We start from the raw sequence: 15,769 nt of genomic DNA, 5'->3' as shown, positions 1-15,769 counted from the left end.
AGTTACCGAACAAGGATCACTCTTTACAAATGAACACAAGGTAAAATCCTAACAATTAAAAAATAATAAAATACTAATAAAAGCTGGGTAAAGGGTTTTTTTAAATGTACTTTAAACCTATAACAAGCAAAGATATATCAAAGATTGTGTTTCTGTATTCGTACATCTTTGTTGAAATTGGCTTGACTAAACACCTACCAGTAACTTTTTTATTACATTCATTCTCTTAGATTTTACTGAATAAAATCAGCTTTTTACCATGAAAAGGTAGCTGGCTGCACCAAATACCACCCTTTTGCTTTTAATAGATTCTATATTGTCTACATAGTTTTTTAATGCTGTTTTATCTAAAATTTTAAAAATATACACACAACACACACCCCAATATAGTTAACATTAAGACAAAAGTTTAGCAACATAAATGGAATATTTTCAACTGAGATATAAGGTAGTAGTAAACATTTTATGCAAATGCATTTCAGGTTTTCTGTTCTTCTCGATATACCCCACCCAGAACCTTCTAAAAATGAAGCTGTCCATGCTATTTAAAGTTGCATTATGCATTTTATATTATAAATTATTAAAGGACTTAATGGACAATGTGCTAGAAAGAAAACAGGCAAATTACAGAATAATTTAACATTGCAAAGAAACAGAGTAACTTGCAGGACATTAAACACTCTATTTTGACATGGAATGCCTGAAGCTAAAGCAATTAAAGCTGCAAAATATTGCTGGCTGACATGATGTGTATGTAAATTTGTCATTCATTGGCAAAGGTTTGTACCAATCACTGGGAATGTTCACAGTAAAACAATCCATGTAGTATAAAATGCTTTTAGTGAAGTCCTCTAAAAAAGTAGTTATGTAACATTTAAGCATCTAATCATTATCCATAGTAAATTTTTGGTTTAATAAAAGAGTCCTCTATGGAAATGGCCTTAAGATTGAGGATTAGTTCTCAACATATTATTTATATCTGTTCATTTCTTAAAGGGAAAATATCATTTTTAACATACCTCACAACTGGAAAAGAAAATACAAGCCAGAAATTGATGTTTTATTTAATTGGTTATGTTTTTCCCTAGGACTCCAAAAGAAGGCCTGCCTTTGAGTATTGTGTCTAACTCTACTCTAGAAATAGAGTCTAACAGAGCCATACTGAATTCTAGCCATTTATCCCTGCTTAGAATTAGTGGTATTCTCCCACAGGAGGTAGAAGGGGAAAAGAAAAAAAACACAGTAATCCCCCAAATGCACTGTTGCTATGGAAGAGAAGGAGATGCCTGCTGAGATTGAAAGTCACAAAATATTTGGGCAGTTGAGAAAACGTAGGCCAACCCTCCATTGCCAAAGCCTGAAGACTTTCCCTGCCAGGACTCCTGGGTCATTTGGCACTGCAGAGATACGCTGGACAGAACCCTAGCAGAAGCTATAAGGAAACAAGGCACATTTTAATATTTATTTATCAAAGCTCTTCAATTATCCTTTCAAATTAGACGAACCAACAGTAAATTGGGAACGAAGAGAACATTCTAATAAATACTAAAAGTGACTTCATAATAGAAAAAACAGTCAAATAGTTGGTGAATTACATTTCTTTGACATTTCATCAATGAGTTTAATTAAACTTTCCCAAAGCCTAGGAGCAGGAGAACATCCTTCTCTCTCTCTTTTGGAAAAGATCTGGCTCATAAAATTTCACAGCTCCAATTTCCCTCTCTAAGGCAGTATATTCAATGTTCTTGACTGTTTTAGAAATTATATCAAGGATTAATCACTAACTGTATGTTTTGGAGAATATCATCACGAACCACAGGCTCCATTTGGTAAATAAGAAGCTATACAGGAGAACCCAGCCTGCCACACATTTAATGTTATGCATAAACACTGTATTGATAATCCAAACCAATCATCCTTAAACATTATTTCTAAACTAAATTAATTACACATTTAAATTTATATATAAGCACATATAGTACTAATAATTAAAAAATACCCATATCCTGGAGTTCAATGACTCTGACAGTGTGTAACCTGCAAAATAAGAATATTGACTTGTGGGAGCTCCATAAATGTTTATTGAGCATCTCTGATAGGAATTGTAGGAATTTTTTAGTGTGTAGTATATGTCCTCAAAAAGCATATAGTCTAAGGAGAAAAATAGGTAATCAAACATCACACACAGAAGAATGGCAAAAGTACTAAACAGACACATAACAGATAAAAGGAGAGAAGAAAGAGCGGCAAGAGAGAGGGAGAAAATTAAAGAAAAAAGAAAAGAAAAGTCAATGACAAACAGGATAAAAGTGATAGAATGGTCCGAAAACCTGACTCAAGTGTCACGTGGTGTATTCATGCAGAAATCTATCTAGCCACACTCTCACTATCCACAATTAACAATTTCACAAGGTTTTAAGAAATAAATACCTCTCTAGGATATCCATGTAAAATGTTTTAGGATCTGCTTCATTGCTGGAGTTATGATAACTTAGAAAAGAGACAGATAGTCTTAAAGTTTATATGCCGGCAAAACAATTTCTAAGTTGAAAAGATGAGCGTGCATTTCAAAGTTTCACAAACTATAAATATGAATCATAGCATTGCTACACAGTATGAATAGATTTCAGATCTCTGAGAAAAGAACCAAAATAATTCTAAAATTATCTCCACCTCTGGACAACAATAACCAGTGGTCTTTTTTTAATCTAGAAGTTTAAAACATATTTTAATGTTGTTTCTCCTAAGCCTTAACACAGTAAAAGAAAGTTGAAATGTAGTCTTCTTTGTGACAAACATGTAGTATCTGTGAAGCACAATATTAATCCCATTTGTACCATAAAAAGTATGATCCACTTGAGTCTTGCTCTCCTGTGAATTATGAATCATTCTAATACTCAGGGGATAGTCATCACATCTCGAAGCTTCCTGCTTTGTTTCTACATTGTTTTTCCTCAGATACCTAAAGGATCTAGGAAATTTGAAATCCCCATATGAAATATCTTAACATATTATTTCAACATACAATCCACTCTTTCCATGTCCACAATGTAGCACAAGAGAACCAAATTCACCAAATAAAATGATAGTAGGTGTATTTTATTCCTTGGAAGAAAAGGCTGCTTATTACAGTCATATTCCTTTGGTAAGTAGCTAAAATATCCAATTAATAGGGTTTAACCATCAGGCAGAATTTGTTTTTAGAATAACGAAAATGTGTTGTCATTACATAGTTATTCTCTTGTGTGTATTTTTTTGAGATGTGACTCATTATAACTTATTTTAGCTGTTCTGTTTTCTAATTCTTCATATTTTCACATCTTTTACAACAAAATGATAATACATAAATAATACCGACAAGATTTTACAGATTTTTATCTATTAGTATACTTTTGCTCTCCAAGCATCTTAAAACATGGGTGTGGTAAAATACAAAGAATGTGAATATGAGCATCTTTACAAGAAAAAGCATCAGTTTTCTCTCTTCTGCCACACACATTGCAGATTACAGTTAACAATGCATTAAGCAATACAGAATAGTAATTTTGAACCCAAACATCATGCCAAATAGATCTAGTGAAACCTAGTTCCTAAATGTAGCTTCATTCTGAAAGTCACTGTTTTCATTAACAGTGTCTTCCAGCAGCCTTATTTCAATAGTACCACTATTAACCATGAAATTTAGCTGCTTCTGTTTACTCTTTGAATTATACCTATTAAATTGCCAACTCAATTTATTTTCCCAGTTGTCATTACCCTGTTAAGAATATTGTTAATAAGCTAAAAAGTCTCTCTGTTCCTTTTCCTAGCTTATGTAGCTGCCTGAATTTACTTACTAATATAATTTAGAATATAGGATCCAATAAAAAGTGGAGTCAATTCCTGACATATGCCTTCACTTCCATCTTTATTAAAGAGGCACATTTCTAGAAAAGAGTTGGGAGTATTGCATGCATTTCTCTTTTTGCTACACGTAATCAGCAACAACATAATAGTCTAGTGACTATTTTGACATAGCCACTTCAGATCTATGAAAAAAAAGATGTTTTAATTAAAATGTAGGCCAGTGGCACAACTAATTTAATAATTAGTTGATGTCACATAATTAATTCAATTTTACCAGATACTATTCTTATCATTGAAATATAGAAGATAAGGCTAGGCGTGGTGGCTCATGCCTGTAATCCCAGCACTTTGGGAGGTCGAGGTGGGTGGATCACCTGAGGTCAGGAGTTTGAGACCAGCCTCACCAACATGGTGAAACTTTGTACTAAAATACAAAAAATTAGCCAGGCGTCGTGGTTGGTGCCTGTAATCCCAGCTACTCAGGAGGCTAAGGCAGAAGAATTGCTTGATTCCTGGAGGCTGAGGTTGCAGTGAGCCGAGATCAGGACATTGCACTTCAGCCTGCGTGACAGAGCGAGACTCTAACTCAAATAAAATAATTTTTAAAAGAAGAAATATATAAGATAGCCAAAAACCAATTGAAAATTAAAATTGGCCGGGCGCGGTGGCTCAAGCCTGTAATCTCAGCACTTTGGGAGGCCGAGACGGGCGGATCATGAGGTCAGGAGATCGAGACCATCCTGGCTAACATGGTGAAACCCCGTCTCTACTAAAAAATACAAAAAACTAGCCGGGCGAGGTGGTGGGCGCCTGTAGTCCCAGGTACTCGGGAGGCTGAGGCAGGAGAATGGCGTGAACCCGGGAGGCGGAGCTTGCAGTGAGCGGAGATCCGGCCACTGCACTCCAGCCTGGGCGACAGAGCGAGACTCCGTCTCAAAAAAAAAAAAAAAAAAAAAAAGAAAATTAAAATTAATTTTTAAACAATTTTTATTATATCACAACTATAGTCAACGGGTGGTAACAAATATATATTGTGCCCCTAGGATTTTCAAGTTAATATGCCAAGTATTTGGAATACCATGAAAGATCAGACATGGTTCTTCCCATCAGGGAATATATATTGACTTGCAAACATCACTTGGATATGCTGTTTTTAATTAATCAATGACTTCATATTCAATTACATAAACTTTGAGTACTTATGTTACACTAGGCACTGACGCAAGGATTAGGGACAAAAAGACATATATATCACATATTGAGGATAATGTTAAACATTAATTCACTAGTTATGATCAGGAAGTATGCATAGATAAATGTTCCTGACAAACACTCTAGAATTTTTTTTTTTTTTTTTTTTTTTGAGACAGGGTCTTGCTCTGTCACCCAGGCTGGAGTGCAGTGGCAATCTCGGCTCACTGCAACCTCTGCCTCCCAGGTTCAAGCAATTCTCCTGCCTCAGCCTCCCAAGTAACTGGGACTACAGGCGTGTGCCACCACACCCAGCTAATTTTTTGCACTTTTAGTAGAGATGGGGTTTCACCATGTTAGCCAGGATGTTTGATCTCCTGACCTCATGGTCCACCTGCCTTGGCCTCCCAAAGTGCTGGGATTACAGGCATAGGCCACCACGCCTGGCCACACAATCCAGAATTTTTAAACCAACACTAAGAGAGAGACAGATGTGATGATACTTTTTTGTTCATAGCTCACTGAAACCTCAAACACCTGGGCTCAAGCGATTAATCCTCCTGCCTCAGCCTCCCAGTAGCTAGTACTACAGGTGCAAGGTTTTTTGTTTGTTTGTTTGTTTTTATAGAAACAGGGTCTTTCTGTGTTGCCCAGGCTGGTCTCAAACTGCTGGCTACAAGCAGTCCTCCCACTTTGGCTGCCCAAAGTGAAGTGCTGAGATTACAGGCATGAATCGCTGCTCCCAGCTGATACTTTCTTTAATTAAAAAGTAGACTTTGAGTGTTTTATTTCTTTTTCTTTCTTTTCCACTTTGTCACCCAGGTTGGGGAGCAGTGATACAATCACAGCTCACTGCAACCTCAACATCCCAGGCTCAAGCGATCCTCCCACCTTAACTTCCTGAGTAACTGGGACTAAACCACCACACCTGGCTTAGTTTGGGATTTTTTGTAGAGATGGGGTTTTACTATGTTGTCTAGGCTGGGCTCGAACTCCCGGGCTCAAGCGATCCGCCCACTTTGGCCTTCCAAGTGCTGGGATTACAGGTGTGAGTGACCATGCCTGGAGAGTGTTTTATTTCATTATTCCCTGACCAATCCACAAGGAACATTTCTCATCTTGCTAAGGAATGCTACCACTATGTACTTTCAAACATAAAGACCAATGTCTCTCATCCTAGAATGAGATTAAAAAGAAAATCTCAAGGGTAAAGCTATCAGCTGAAAAATTTGTTGAGATAAATGTTTATGTGCATACTATGTATTCATGGTAATACAGAGTAAAGCTTTTCTTAATGAGGAAGTATTCAAAGTTTTACAACACTATTGTTGAGATATAGAGGACCCCTAAAATGCTGTCACAGTTAACTGCAATAGATGCTATTAAGTTAATTTTTGAAATCTGAAATTCATACAGTACTGGAGCAGATTCTCACCATGTAGCAGATAATGGATTCTCTTACACAGATTCACTTTCATGTAGCTATAAAAGGGCTGATCTTAGTAGACTGCAAACCAATCACAGCAATTCACTCTGGGGAATATAGAATAAAGAGGGTGAGAGATCACTAATTACAGTTGCCAATATTTTCTATAGATGTGGCCAAGTCACCTTGTAAGAAGTGGTAGTATATAAGAAGCAGGAGTATATGTCTTTCTTAATACTGACATTACAAATATATGGAGTTAACGTATCTCACAAATTCAAGTCCTTCAAAAATCTGCTCTCTATATATATTGCCCTATACTAACATATTCTTAGAACAAGCCTGAGAGAGAAATTCCAACATTCACTCCACTGTTGGACAACAGTCAGTCTAAGAGGCTTCTAGTGAAAGATAACATCTTTTTATAAAAAGAAATAAAAAAGGTATGATATGTGTTATATTTCCACCTTTCAACTAAATAAATATTAGTGGTTCTATCTTTTGATTGATGAGAAACTATATAATATTGGAGTTCTATCTACAGAACAAGTTGAGCCAAAGAAAAGTAGGGAAAGGGGTCAGTAAAGTTGGTGCTGAGGGAAAAGACTAAACACTATTTTTTAGATCAGTAGTTCCAAGTTTGTTTCTAAGAGCTGATGTATGTTGTTTTGAAGAACATCATTTGATCCTCAATATAGTCCAAGTCACAGAAAAAAATTTTTTATTATATCATGGCCTAACTGTGTAACCATATGAGAAGTCAAAACAAATTTATATTAAACTTTATTTTTAAATGTTAAATATTCAATTGAAGAGGGTATGTTAAATACACAGCTTTGTGTCTTTTCTAAACACTTATTATTCATATCAAGAATATCAGGGCAATGCATTAAGAATGATTGTGAATCTTACAAGCCATATAAAATTAATTCTATAATGAACAAAATCCCTAATCTCCAAAAACCAAATACATTTAAATGTACATTTCTTACCATTTCTAACAGAAGCATCTGGAGCCAGAAGACTGACACAGAAGTAGAGGGTTTTTTGTTTGTTTAGTTTTGTTTTTAACATCATAGCATTATTTCCCTTTGACTTGTAAAGCCTAAGGTATTATTTTCTTGTGATGCTGATATTGGGAAGTAAAGAAATATTTACATTATGGGCTCTGTGATATAATGAAAGATATGTACTCTATATTACAAAACAGAAGAACCATGATTTAATCTTTCCCACAACTCAAACCATGTTAGAGAGTGTGCCCCATAATGGGTTTTTATTCTGTTTTGTTTCATAAAGCATTTCTAGTCATGATAGTGGTAAACTGATATTTCAGCATTGTTTCTATAAGTCCAAATAGACTTTTCAAATCAGAATTCCATGCAGAAATCAGTCCCAAAGAATTACAACATTTTTAAGCATTTAAAAGAGCTATGAAATATTCTTGGACATTAAAATCCTTTATACGCATCAGGGCCTCAAATAGATATTTATACAAGATAATAAGGGTAAGTGCAGACACACAAATCAGTACAAATGTATCTATATGGATAAAGAGATGCTTCTGTTTGCATATGGATAGTCATGAAAATTAGAGGGAAAAAGTCAAAACTAAATAAATATTTAATATTTCAGCACCTGTCATATAGTTTTTTGTATGTGTGTGCCTTACTACTATCAACTAGCAGTAGTACTGCTACTCTAACCAACTTCATTAAAGAATAAAAGAAAAGTAATAAGTCATTTCACACTCTGTCTGACCATTATACAATAATAGCAAGATTTCATGCAAGGGTACAACATTATGCCCGTCTGCAATCACAGTCTCTTTGCAAAAATCTCAATTCACACTTCACATGCAGCTAACCTTGTTACCATCCCTTCCTAAATCCATCAGTGTTGCAGCTGCACGTCTTCACAGCCCAACATCTTAAAATTCATCACTTTGGCACCTTAGCATCACTATAGGTCAAGATAAAGAATCCAACCAAGAATAATTAAAGGGCACCCAGATGTTTAGTTTACTTATCTCAAGTCTTTCCTTTAATATATTTGAATTGCCTGTGTGTACTATTTCTTTCATATTTTTAAGATATGTGCAATGTGATTATTTTAAGGGTATGAGACCTGGAACAATACATTTCAGACTTTTTTTTTTTACAAGTAGAGTTCTTTGTAGTTGAAATTTGAACAAGAGGCGTGATAATGAGTAGGTTGAAGGAAGGAAAGGTGTTATCTCATTAAGGTAATTACTAAGACATCCCTACCATTATATCGGTTTGAAAATGTGGCAATTAAAGCGCCCTACATGGGCTCCTGGAGACAAGAGAACAAGACAGTTCTCTTGGAACTTCTATAGTACGGTTAATGTGTGTCATGTAAATGAAAGGGTAGACTATTGCTATTTAATTCTTTTCCCCAAACCCCCTACCCTCACCCTCAAATTTCTTTGCCAGTTATGGTTCTTTTTTTTTTTTTTTTTTTTTAACCTGAATTTAGTTCTCATGAAAGGTGCTAGATTGACAACCCTAGAAGCTAGAGCCCTCTACTTACCCACAGAATAGTTGGAGCACAGAAAACAACAGGGTAAGCTGGGCAGGCAACATGCTACCAGCCTAAGTCAAAAGAGATCTGACCTCCCTTCCCACTCTTTAGTCAGGCAAGTCTCTTGCTCTGATGAGAAGGCTGCCAAATTGATACCCAAAGTCAGGAAGCCTTAAAATACATGTAAGAAAAATGGTAAATGATGTTCATAGCTTACTTCACCACAACCTATACTGGGTAACTCATGTGGCTCTCAATTCACTCGGGCTGAATTTACATAATTCAGTGAAACCACTACCTTTGTTCACTAATTTGTTTCCCCTCCTGAGTTGGTCATCTTGCTCTTGGCTCTTTCATTGCTTCCACTCAAGATCAATAGTAATGTGATACACCAAATAACACATAGAAACCATTCTCAAAAATTTTGCTTTCATGGTCATTGAAATATTATTTTAAAATACAAAAATTAGCTGACCATGGTGGCACATACCTGGAGCCCCAGCTACTTGGGGGGCTGGAGTAAGAGGATCACTTGAGCCCAGGAGATTGAGGCCGCAGTGAGCCAAGATCCCACCACTGCACTCAAACCTGGACAACAGGATGAGACCTTGTTTCTATATATACATAATATATATATATATATTATTTAAGTCAAAATTTAAAAAAGAAAATAAATGTCCAGCAGTGGAAGGATGGTTGACACACCTATGGTACTGTTTTTTTGGTTTTTGTTTTTTGTTTTTTAGCCACTACACCCCGGTTATTTCTTAATTTTTTTGTAGAGACAGGGTCTCACTATGTTGCCCTGGCTGGAGTTTAGTGGCACAATCACAGCTCACTGCAGCCTCAACCTCCTGGACTCAAGCAATCCTCCTGCTTCAGTCTCCCATGTAGTTGGAACCATAGGTGTGTGCCACTGCAGCTGGCTAATTTTTAAATTTTTGCAGAGACAGGGTCTCACCATGTTGCCCAGGCTGGTCTTGAACTCCTGAGCTTAAGCAATCCTCCCACCTGGGCCTCCCAAAAAGCTGAAATTACAGGTGTGAGCCACTGCACCTGGGCACAATTATGACACATTTATGGAAGAGATTATTATATATCAAATATCATACTTACAAAGAGTTTTAAATAATATAAAGAAATACTTGTATTACATAGGGAAAACATATACATCCCAGATGGAATATGACACAACTACATAAAAATGCACTTAAAAATCCAGAAATTATAGACCAAATGTTAGTAGTAAGTGGTAGAAGATGAGTTTTTTCTTCTCCCTACTTTTCAGCATTTTATAAATTTTCTACAGTTAACAGGCATTACCTATACAATAGGAAAGTTATTTTAATGATTTTCACAAAAAGTCTGTTTCTTTTGTAGTAGAATTTGACCACATAAATTTAACTCCATTAAAATTGAAGGTCAAGAATAATCTGAAAGTGTTGTAATCCTGTGGTTTCTGTTTTCTTCCCTTTTGTCTCCTATCCTTATAGGGAAAAAATAAAATGGGAGAGGGGAAAACCATTAAACAAATATGTTGTAGATAAAACTGAAGTTTAGAATGGGTATTAAACTAGATGACTTTTGAGATTCCTTCCAGTCCTGGGTTTGGATCAAGATGAGCTCTGCTTAAAATTCAATTACTTATTAATGTGGATGTTGGAAATATCCTCTGCCAAATTTCTGGGCAGAACCAAGTACCAGTCATGTTCCTCTAAGGGACTAGATCACTCATGGGAAGAAAAGAAAAGCCTGTAAAACATGATGCCAAATAGAAGGGATCCTTCTTGAAACGCCACTGTCTTATGCGGCACTTGTGTATAAAAAGCAGTGTTTTGAATAGTTGGGTTTTTAAATTATGTCCCCAAATATTAATTAATAGTAAGATCCAATGCATTTACAAGCTTAAATGTACATGGTCATATTTTCATCATTGACATTCCTCAATGGAAATGTTTGTTTGACCTGTCACCTTTGGCCACATGAAAACACCCCAGACATGTGAAGTAACAAAGTAAAAATCAGGAGGACAAGGAAGGCAGGGAATGGGGCACTGAAGGGATTCTGCAAATTTGGGTCTTAAAAGTCTTCCAGTAGGCCACAACTTTCCTCTTTTGAATTTGCCCACCTGACACTTCTCACCAGACCCTTGGCCATCATGTCTATTATCAGTTTCTGAAATGAAAGCAGTCATTGTTGCTTTATTAAATGAGGTGGAAAGGTCTTAATGTTTATATATAAATTCTAATCTAATTCTGCCCCAATAAATATCTTCGTGGGAGGACTTTCAGAATGTGAGAGGCACTGTACCTTCTGCAGGAAACATTAGGCCATGAGACTCAACATGGGCTGTGCGGAGCTGCCTAATATCATCCCTTAGGCGCCAGCAGGAGCGAAGACTTTTAACTCAAAATAATAATAGGAGACAGGAAAGAGGACAGGGGTAACAGAAGTTTGGGCCCCGGCTCTGCAACCAGGCACACCCAGGTACCTGCCACTCAATGGCTGAAGAGAAGGCAATGGGAGAGCCCCTGCAATTGCTCAGTCAACCGCGAGGGCAGTCACGTGAAGCCGCTGAGTAGAACTGTTTGGTGCGAACAACTGGCTCTTGATGGTCAGCTCTAATGCATGTTAGAGAAGTTTGTGGGGGAATCAAAAATGTGGATTCCCAGAAATTTCCAAAGCAATCCAGAAAAGAAGGAAGACAAAGGGAAATGTGCCATGCCCACGATTATCCAATTGTGCTTTATGTGACTTTCTGGACCAATCTATCAATGCATAGTAATGAAAGATTATGTGAAACTTATGTATCTATACACATATGAGCATGTTTAATGCAATGCCTCAGTGTGTTCACTCAAGGCCAGTGAGGAAGTAGGTGTCCCATTAAAATCCTCTTAATTTAATGGAAACAATTTGGTAAGCTTTCATTAATAGAACATTTGTGAGAAATAAGACAGATGAATAAGAAGGTGATGCCTTAAAGTGGCTACAGCTCGGATGCACCCTATTTCCAGTGGGGTACTGTCTTTCTTAATATCTAGTCTAGGATCTCTGCTTATCAGTTTGCAGATACCCAGTCTGCGGGAGGAAAGAGTTGCTTCAAGAGGAAGTTGGGCAATCGGATTATCAATGCTACTAACAAACATTATTGGCATTTTTCACAAATTATGACACGGCAATTTTATCAAATTGGAGATATATTTAAAATCAAAAGCTTAAAATTAAATCATTAGAAAAACAGTTCACTCTACAGGAAACCTAGCTAATGTGCTTGGGAGACTCTCACATTTGAAAACTATACCAAGAAACTTAGCTTTCCTGAAGTAGGAAGTGAATAGCACGGACTTCCACATTTATTTCCTAACACTCTGTCAGCTGATTGGTTTTAGAATGCAGATCACTTTTACACCACAGGCACCCTCATTTTGTATTATAGGAGTGGGGAAACAACGTACCACTAATATCTAATTCCTCTCTCCTAAAGAAGCATTATAAATGTACATTGTTTTATAGAAAACTTTCCCTCCTAGTTCACATAAGGATGAACTGTGCCTGAATGGGCGCCCTGGAACACCTCTTCCTCCAGTCCCCAGAGGCTCTGAGGGAAACCCCGTCTCGCGAATAATGCTGAATCTATAGACGTGGATAGTCTATTGCACTACATATGTCTACCGGTTCCTAAATTCCACTTAGCATTTTCGTACTTCCAACTATAGCGGGAAGGAGGAAGAGAAGAGCCAGAGGGGAAGCAGGGGGTGATCAACAAAGAGGAGTTGACTTCCAAGAATTGAAGGGAAATCTGAAGAAGGTATCATTTGCAGCCATGAGGCCTGTAGAGGGTTGGGAGTGAAGCTGGATGCAGATAAGAGCTCCCAGCTGAGCAAAGATTATTTTATTGTCTTCACAGTAGGAGAAGGCTTTATATTTCCTCCAGAGCCCACCGAGATGTGAGAGAAGGGCCCTGCTCTGTAGGCCATCCCAAGCACCGTCCTTGAAAGCGTCTGGATTCCCGTCCCAGGCTTATAGAGCCCCTGTCCTGATGCGCCCATGCCTCTCTGAAGCGCTGTCTGTACCCGGGCGCAGGAACTCGTGGCGGCCGGGCGGTCCTGAGGGCTGAGGAGCGCGGAGCCCAGCTGGGGTACTTGCCGAGCAAGAGCCCGCGCCGAGCCGGCGCGCCGCGGCTGGGCTTCAAGGCCGCCGCGCCAAATCCCTGGCTGCGACGTGTGTGCGAATCGTTAGGAGGAGGCGGGAGGACAGCCACACTGAGGGCCTCTTCACTAAAGAATCAAGTCTGACGGCGGGAATGGGGGTGGGTAGGGGAGGGAATCCATCAGCTCCACAAAGTGACAGGGCCCTTTTATCGTAAATCAAGTTCAATCTCGCTCTCGCGAAGGTCCTCTTCTTTCGGCGGAGCTCCCGCAGGGGCGACCCGCTGTCCCAGACCCGATAGTAGCAAGAGCTGGGAGAGACCCAAATCTGTATGGAGAGGGCGCGGGCTGAGAGCCGCCGTGGGGAGCCGGGCCTGGGCCCAGCGCGACCTGCAGGGCGGCTGCCTCGGGAGCGCTTCTGCTCTGCCTGCGATAGCCGAGGCGGCGGCTCGCCGAGCGCGCTCCGAGCTGTGCGAACAGAGGAAGTATGTGCCAGTTAGAAGGGTTCCGCCGGCCACCTAGTCGCAGCCGTGGCGCAAGGTCTTGGAACCCGCAGACCTGAGGCCCCACTCCTCCCTCGTCGGCTTCCACTAATAACTTATTAAATAGGGACGATTTACAGTTGATCTGTCACTGAGCACTACTTACCCCGAGATCTTTGAGTTTTTGAATTACTTTATTGATCTGAAGATTTTGTTCTTTGGAATGTGACCCTGTTTGGTCTTAGAGCTAATCAGGAAACGCTGCCGGGGAGGGTGCTTTGTAATCACTTTGCCTACCTCCCCCCGGGCGCCGCCGACCCTTCCTTGACGCGCTCGCTGAGGCAGCCTAGGCTTTACCCGGAGCCCGCCAGCCCGGGTTACCTAGCTCCACTGGGTGCCCTGGGAGCTGTCTGTGGTGCTAGCAGAGAGAAATCAGGAGCGGGAGACCCAGTAGACGAGACAAGGAGAAGACAAACTGAGAATGTGAGCTTGACCGAGACGGTCCACCCAGCAACACTCAAACTGACAGAGACCTTCAAAATTCAGCCGGAAGGAGTGGGGGAAATAGTTCCATCTGGGTCATCTCATCGCCCTGAGACAGCTGACCTGGTTTTCTAATCCAAGAGGCCAATGACACCTCCCTTTCTCTGAAAGCACACCTCCCCACAGCCCCACACACCCCTCTTACTTACCCCTACCGAGCCCTGGGGATGAGGTAAGAAGTCAGGGCACTCAGCACTGGACCCTAGTAAGAGTCCCTAACTCCAGAAAAAGACACAAATATTAGCAAAGAAGCCTGGAGATGACCAAAAATGGGACTGGACAAAGACCTAGTGGGAGACTCAAAGAGCTTAGGGATACTGTTCCAGAGTCCATAGGAGTAATCCTGGAGAAGCCCCCACTCACTCATCTGCCCACACTTCTCTCTAGTCAACAGCCAGGGTACAGGGCAAGCCCAAATTCCCTACCAAGGATTCAGAGATGCAAAAGAAACATCAATTCCCTCCAACGCTTGACCCTGCCCCTGATCACGTCCACCAGTGGTGAAAAGTCTCATTCTTTCCAAGCATGTTGACTTCAAGCTTGGTTTTTTTCAAAAAACAGGCAGCTCTCTTCCAGTATATTTTGTAACCACGTGGCTTAACAAGAACTCAAGTTTCCCTTGCCCTGGGGAGAGCTTTTCCAAATATTTTTAGAAAGTTAAAAATATAACAAAACAAACTACTCACAAGTCACTTGTTTAAAGAGGGGAGGTGGGATCCGACACACTCCTGGGGAAGGGCTGCCTAGGCAGGAGTCAGATGGCAGGGAGGGAGGAGGAGGGAGAGTAAGCAGTTTTATTTGCAAGGGAGGAAATCAGCTGTCTAATTTGCCATCATGCGAGCTTTCATTTTAAGGGGTGGAGCAAAATTAAATGGATACAGGGTGGTAGGTATCTTTGCTGGAGGCATTGAGCCAAGAAGCAATCACTACTTTGCAACTCATTGAAAAATCACTAGTTTGGGGTAGAACAGCTGGCTGCTAGCCAGGGAGTTAACTTCTTCCTTCAGACTTACTACAGATTTGTGCTAGGTTTGCTGGGGTCCCTGAGCTGATCTTGGTGTTGGCAAATCTAAGAGGCCTTTGTAGGTCTTTAAACGTCTCTCTGAAATACATTTGTATTACTGTGTTTCTGTAGGAAGCAAAGATTGTCACCGAAAGTCCCTGTTTTTCTAGCCTCCGACTTAATCAAAGGAGCAATCTAAACAGAGTCCAGCCACAGAATGCCCTTCAGACACCAGCTGAAGGTGGGAAAAAAGAAAAAGAGTACAGCTCCCAGGGACAGCTGTCCTCTGGTTCTCTGTAACTCCAGATTTCCCATGAGAATAGGCCTCTGCCTGTTACCTTGTTCCATGCTTCTCAGAAAACCTGGGGTTGCACTCTTCACCTCCTAGCCAACCCCCTAGTTTAGTTGAGCAGGCACAGAAGGAAAGAAGGACCCTTTGTGAAGAAAAAAATTGGGTTTGCATTTGACTTTTAAGCAAGTGACTTTTGAATACTAGGGCACCTGCTGAGGTGCCCTGTGCAGTACTGCTGCAGAAAAACAAAGAAAAGAAAGAGAAAGAAAGAAAGAAAGAAAGAAAGAAAGA

Source organism: Rhinopithecus bieti, unplaced genomic scaffold, assembly GCF_001698545.2.
Source record: "Rhinopithecus bieti isolate Rb0 unplaced genomic scaffold, ASM169854v2 scaffold_19858, whole genome shotgun sequence".
NCBI lineage: Eukaryota > Metazoa > Chordata > Mammalia > Primates > Cercopithecidae > Rhinopithecus > Rhinopithecus bieti.
This window is presented reverse-complemented; position numbering follows the sequence as displayed.